Here is a 7,091-nt window from a genome sequence, read left to right as displayed (position 1 = left end):
GAAACTCATCATATATTGACCTATTTACTTGGATCTTGTGTTGGCTGAAGACCTCTCAATAGAGGCATCATGACTGTGCATTTAATTTTTGAAATCCATTAAGTTCATGATGAACACCACAGAACTTCCATCTCTGATTTCTCTCAATATAGAGATCTAGAGTGGAATTGAGTGGCACAGGGATGATGTACATCATCCCAGCTTTCCAAAGATGTATAGATCGTGTATTTTGGTTAAGATTTGGTTGTCTGCAATTTTGGCCGGAAAACACAAGCTCATCGGAGAAGAAGGTGGCTCCGGTGGCCGTCCCATTGCCAGTTTGAATGTGGATCGTTGGATTGAGTTTTCCAGATCTAATCCTGGCCCTCGCTTGTTATGACTCATTTTAATTCATTGTGTAGCGCATTGACTTTGGTCTATGGTGGAAGCGCGCATCTGGAGCGCATGATTTGCCAGCTCAATTAATGAGCTCAGATCTAACGCTCCTGGTTTTTTTTGAATTTCCAATTTTCTGATTTAATTTCTTTTATTCCAATAATTTTCAAAAATCAATATCTTCTTCATTTTTAATCCAAAAAATATGGGACCAATTGCATTAGTCTCCAAATAATTTCTAGTTTCTATTTCTGATTTTTAATATTTTTTATTTTATCATTTAATATTTTTTGTGAATTTTCTCTTTTCTGGTTATTTTTAATTCATTTTAAATAGTTTTTGATATTCAAAAAATACAAAAATATTTTCCTAACCTATTTGAATGATGATGGATCTATGAAAAATATTCTCATCTATTTTTTAATTGATTTGAGATTTATTTGAGATTTTAGTTCAATTAGGTTATTGATATTCATTTTTAATTGATTAAAAATAGTTTCTGACTTTTAAAAATGCTGAAATTTTTTGTCAAACTTTGTTTGACCTTGTTGAACTTGGGATAAATTACTTGGACCTTTCAAGGTTGATTTGAAGTAATTTTGAAGTTTGACCTTTCTTTTATTTTTAATTCAAGTTTATTTTAATATTAAAAATGCCAAAAATATTATGCTTATTGTTTGCTCTCCAATCTCAATCTCATTTCTGATTTCTTATTGTTTGACTTTGACTTTCAATGTCATTTGGTCAATACATATGGATTGGTACATCTTATTTCATCTTATGCATTTTGATCTTACCATTTCCTTATCCACTCTTCATCTTCTTCTTCTCTTTTTTCTTCCTTTTTGATCAATGAGTTGAAGGTTGATAAGTTAGCATTGATTAGGAAGACTTAATCTTCCTTGATTCAAATCTAATTCATCTTGATCAATTGATCAAGTGAATGGCTTTGCATTAGGGATAGGTTGTCTTCTAAAATCATGCAAAAGGCTTAAACCAATACAAGATCAATTCTCTTTTTCTTTTTGGCATGGCAAGTTGTTGGAACTTGGTTCACTAATCAAGACTTCTAACTTGTGTTGTTGCCTACATTATTATTGACCGGCCTCAGATAGTTGTGACTTCTACATAAGTCCAATTACGATTGCTTAACATAGCGCTAAATTTGCCTTATGACACACTAATTACTAACACTAACCATTAACAATTAACATTTACTTTTTGCTCTTTACATTTATGCAATTTACTATTCTTGCACATATTATCCATTTGCTTTTCTTTTTGCTCACTTGAGCACATGTTTATGTTAATGCCATTTGCCTTTTGCTCACTTGAGCACATAATTGTGTATATATTATTGTGCTTGTGTTTTTGTGTTGATTGTTGTGAACCAAATACAAAGAAATGGACTTAGATCTTAGGACTTTCCCTATGCAAATTTGGAGTCAAAGAGCAACTAGGCATTGGGCCTTTAGAGTGCTATAAAAAGTCAAAGAGCAACTAGGCATTGGGCCTTTAGAATGCTTAAGCTTGAAGATGAACATTGAAAGGACCATATTCTAAACTCCCTCTTGTCCATTCTTTGATTGTGTTATAGAACCTTTTGATGTGTGTTTTCTTGTGCTAGGAGTTCCAACTTGAGCTTAATTGAGGAACCATTACCATAAGCTTCCCAGAGAGAGAGATCCAAGATACATTGAGGAGTCTTTCCAAGAGTTCATTTGACTGTTGATTGCTTGAGTTTATGCTTATGTGATTGTTTATTCCAAAGGATGGGAGCTACTTGGATCATCAATATGATCTCAAGGGAGGAACTTCATTGTGGTTTTGTTTCTTTTTCCTTACCTCTTGCATGCTTAGGACTTTAGCCCTTCTTCTTCTTCTCTCCACTCTAACCCAAGCCAAAACTTTTGTGCAAACATCTATCACTTGTTTTCAACATTAGAAACCTAAGTCTTATGCTTTTGATTTTCAAACTTTCTTTTCATAATACTTATTTTGAATTGAATTTTTAAGTCAACTTTGACCATTTTGTATATACTTCTAATTGGTAAATATAACCCATTCAAATGTCTTTTTGTGGTTCCAATGGCCACTTTTTAATCAAAACTTTTTCATAACCTTTAGCTATTAGGTTTAAGTTATCTTTGAGGTAGATGTAATACTTACCTATATCCTTAGTGATGGACAATGAGTCTTCCATGCTTATTATAGGGTTAACCCCTCTCTAGCATGTTGAAGCTATCCTCACATGGTGGATTTGTGGTTTTAGGTTGAGTTTTCTCCCTTGGATAACAAAAGACCTTAAGGCTTTTGTACCAATTAATTCACCAACTTGTTTTGAGATTTTTACCCCGAACTACGAGGTTTTGATCCTAATCTTTTTTAAGATGGTACGTAGGCAATGGGTTTGTCCATCCAAACACAAAATGTAAATGAACTTGTATATTCTCTTCCCATCTCTTCAATCATGTTTGCACAAACAAATTTTCACAAAAATACAAACCTTACAACAAGTGTGAAAAGGGCTCCCTAGGAGTACCTAGGATGTTTTGGGTGCCTAACACCTTCCCATTACATAACCAACCCCCTTACCCAGATCTCTGTTTCTCTTTTACTAGTTTTTGTTAAAACTTTTAGGTTTTTGTTCGCTTTCTAACCATTCCTTTTGGATAAATAGAAGTGCGGTGGCGACTCGACTTGTATGATTTACCTTGGATTTAGTCAATATCTCTAATGGTAACGAATACCCCGCTACAAATGGTCAAGCAAGGCTACTCGTATCCAAGTAATTGAGGAGAGGAATCGAAGGCCCTAGACCATCTCCTTTTTCATCCTTTTTAAAATGGTGTCTAAATATGATTAAGTAATTTGGATTTGATTAGGGAAAAGTCATTCGATGTGTGATAGAGGTTTTTATTATTTGTGTTGGATGGAAAAGCGGATGAAATGATTTGAGGGTTTTGAAAATGATGGAGAAGTGAATATGGAAATGGTTCTGATTTGGGAAAATCGCTCGATGTTGGATAAAGTATTTGCTTTTTGTTCTTTTTTTCTGAAAAGGATTGATTTTAATCTTTGAAGTAACAATCAACTGATACAATAAAGTAAATGAAAGCAGTAAATTTATTATATACTTACGGGAATGGGGTACAGTTTGTCGAATGGGGATACAACTAATGTTTTAAAAACCGAACCGGAGATTGAAGCGGAGAAACTTGCGATTTAAGGTTTAATTGGTTTAACCGATTAAACCTATGGTCAAACTATTTATTAAAGAAACTAATAATATGAAACTAAATTTTATAGATATGTCACACATAATCATACACTCACAACTTAATAAAATAAAGATTTCAAAAACTTATTACAAAGTTAATACAATCGATAAAATATATAATAACATAACATAGTTCTACATTTCATTTCAACCTTTATTTGAAAATAATTTGACCAAATTAAAGAATTACAATAAAATAAGTTAAACTAATTCAAACCAAAATTAAAATAATAGAATATAAAAACTAAAATAAAATTCAAATAATTAAGATAGAATACTAAAACTAAATAATACAATAAATTTCATTAAACAACAAAAAAACGAATTTGAGTTGAACTACGGCAAACAAGTTTTACTTGACAACAACAAACAATATTGACTTGAACGACATTTAATATTGAGTTGAATACTGTGATTATGTTTAAAAGAGACGGTGTATTTATGATGGAGTGTGATTGAAAGAAAAACTATAATGAAGTGATAAAATTTAGAAGTTTGTATGGTTGTAAAAAAAATATGGAGTTCTTTTTTGTGATTGGGGAATGTATGTTAAGTTTTAATAGTGACATATTAAAAAAAATGGTTAATTTTATGCGTTTTTTTGAATCAGACGGTTTTACAAAACCGGCTCCGGTTCTTTGGTTTGAATGGTTTTGGATGGTTCGATCCGATTTTTCCGGTTTTGACCCACTAACGATTTTGAAAGGTCGATCAAACTGGATTCATCTTCGATTCCTGGTCCAACCGGTTGAATTGGCCAGATCGGTTCGGTTTTTAAAACTTTGGATACACCACAATAATTAAATGATACAAGTTTTGAAATACAATTGTAAATAAAAGAATCTCGTTGTAAGAAGGCCCAAGAGAAAGCCAATGGACTCGAAGTAAAAATCAAGAAATTTGAACTACATAATTTAGTGCTATGTTAAACAATCGTAAAGCGATTCATGTAGGAATCACCCTATATGAGGCCGACAAACAGGACTCTATGCGCTTCAGCAATTTCTGAAGTTAAATTGAATTTTTAACTCCGAAATTGCATGACATCTGTGAAAAACCTATTTTAAGCGACAAAAAGAAACAAAAATTAAACTAAAATAATTTATCGCTATGTTAAGTAATTGTAAGGCGATTCATGTAGAAATCACCATATCTGAGGCTGGTCAATAAGACTTTATACGCTTAAGCAATTTCTGAAGTTAAATTGAATTTTTAGCTCCGAAATTACAAGGCATCTGTGAAAAATCGATGAGACCAAAAAAACAAATTCCTTTTTAACAATTAAAAAACAATCAATTTAATTAAATAAATAAATAATGACAATAAATAATAAACAACAATAATAAATAATAATTAACAATATTAATGATAATAATTAGCAACAATAATTAATAATTAACAATATTAATGATAATAATTAGCAACAATAATTAATAATTAACATTAATAATAACAATACATAATGATAATTAATAATAGTAATAATAATAAAATAATAATAGTAATAATAAGCAAAAATAATAAATATTAACAATAATAATAGTTATAATTAACAATAATAATCAATAATAATAATAACAATTAATGATAATAATAATTAACAATTAATAATAATAATGGTAATAATAATAATAATAATATAATAATAATAATTAACAATTAACAATTGTAATCCAAAATTAATAATAAATAATAATAATTTAGTAATAATATATATTAAATAATAATAACAATAATAATTATTATTATTATCATAATTATAATAATATAAAAAAGAAAGAAAAAAAAAAGAAATTAAAAAAGGAAAAAGGTGGTGCAGTGTGTTTGTGTATAGGGGAGAGTTGTTGTTTTAAAAAAAAATCAAAAGACCCACTCCCTGCGTGACACGTGGCAAAGAGTGTTTTGAAAAAATGAAAAAAACTTATTTTCCAGACCCTCTTCTTCCTTTAACATTGGAACACAAACAACAACAACTTGTTTTTCTCTATTTTTTCTGAAAAAATCTTTCTCTCTTCCTCCTCAAATGAACAACAACAATCAATCAAAAAACCAGTGGTTGTTCAGCGAGAAACAAAGGTCGTGTAGGGTGGTAATTCACGATTTAGTTCAGAGCTGAATGAGGCGAGTGTATGGTTTTCCGACGAGGCAGTTTTGTATTAAAACGTCACAGTATCTCGTCGGAGATGCGTGAAGGTGATGGTCGTTTTCCGGCGACACAAAAACTCAGATCTCTTTCTTATTTTTAATTTTTCTGTGTTGTATTTTGATGTTATCGATGTTGTGATGAAGAGGAAAGTTATGTGTTGTGTTTAAGAAGATGGAAGTGATGTTCAGTCGGTTCGTGGAGTTGTTGTGAGTTAATGGAAGTTAAGGGAGGTTTAGTATGGAGAATGCGACAAGTTATATTTTGATGTTGGTGATGATGGTAACAAAATGGTGGTGGTTTTATGGTTGTCACATGATGGTGAGTATGGTGTGGTTTCTGAGAGAGAGAGAGAGAGAGAGAGAGAGAGAGAGAGAGAGAGAGAGGTTTTGGTTTGGATTTTAAAGTGGGAGAGGAGCAAATTTTGTGGAGGTTTTTTAGCCGACGGTTTAGAGGTGGTGGTGCGGTGATGCACGGGGCTCGAAGTAAAGAGGTTTTAGTGGATGAAGTTTGAGATGGAAGAAGAAAATTGGTTGAAGTGTTGATTCAAGATGGAAAAAAGAAGGGTTGAGTTTTGTGTGTCCGAACAAGACGAAGAAAAACGTGAAAATATGTTGTGTTATGGTGTCCACGTGATTCCTCCTTCTTATGGGTAAAAAAACAAATTTAATATAACCATGGAAAGAGTGGCATGTGGTTTTTTTGTGATTGGAGACAAGAGAGATATTTCTTTTAATTCTTCTTAATTTAAAAACTTGTTTTTTAAAATTAAAGAAAAGATAAAATCAAATTAAAAAAAACAGAATATAATTAATAAATGAAATTATATTCATAACATAATTAATTCTAATTAATTATGTTAATTAAAATGGCTAACAAAATGAATAAAAATGAACAAAAATCAGGTGTAAAAATGCTCGAAAAATTAAATTGAATGCATTAAAATGATCAACGCGAAATAAACTTCTTGAAAATATACAAGTTTCGATCTAATTTTGAAATAAAAATGGTCGGTTGAACAGGCTCAGACTGATTAGAATGCTACCGAAAAAGTAGTCTAAAAAATAAAATGAGCACACCGGGTTACACTACGCGAACCGTAGATTACGAAAACTGATGTCTGCAAGCTCGGTTTTGAAAATTTTCACCCGCTAGTTTGACATACAATTGAGAAATGATTTGACCAGTCTGTCTGTAGATCCAGACAAATATTTCGAGCGACATTTTAAGCGTTATGTGAAATGAAATGCATGTTTTAACAAGTATAAAATGCAACGAATGCGTTGAATTACT

The sequence above is a fragment of the Lathyrus oleraceus genome, chromosome 2, assembly GCF_024323335.1.
Source record: "Lathyrus oleraceus cultivar Zhongwan6 chromosome 2, CAAS_Psat_ZW6_1.0, whole genome shotgun sequence".
In the NCBI taxonomy this organism is placed as follows: domain Eukaryota; kingdom Viridiplantae; phylum Streptophyta; class Magnoliopsida; order Fabales; family Fabaceae; genus Lathyrus; species Lathyrus oleraceus.
The sequence above is the reverse complement of the archived record's forward strand: the minus strand, read 5'-3'. Positions refer to the sequence as shown.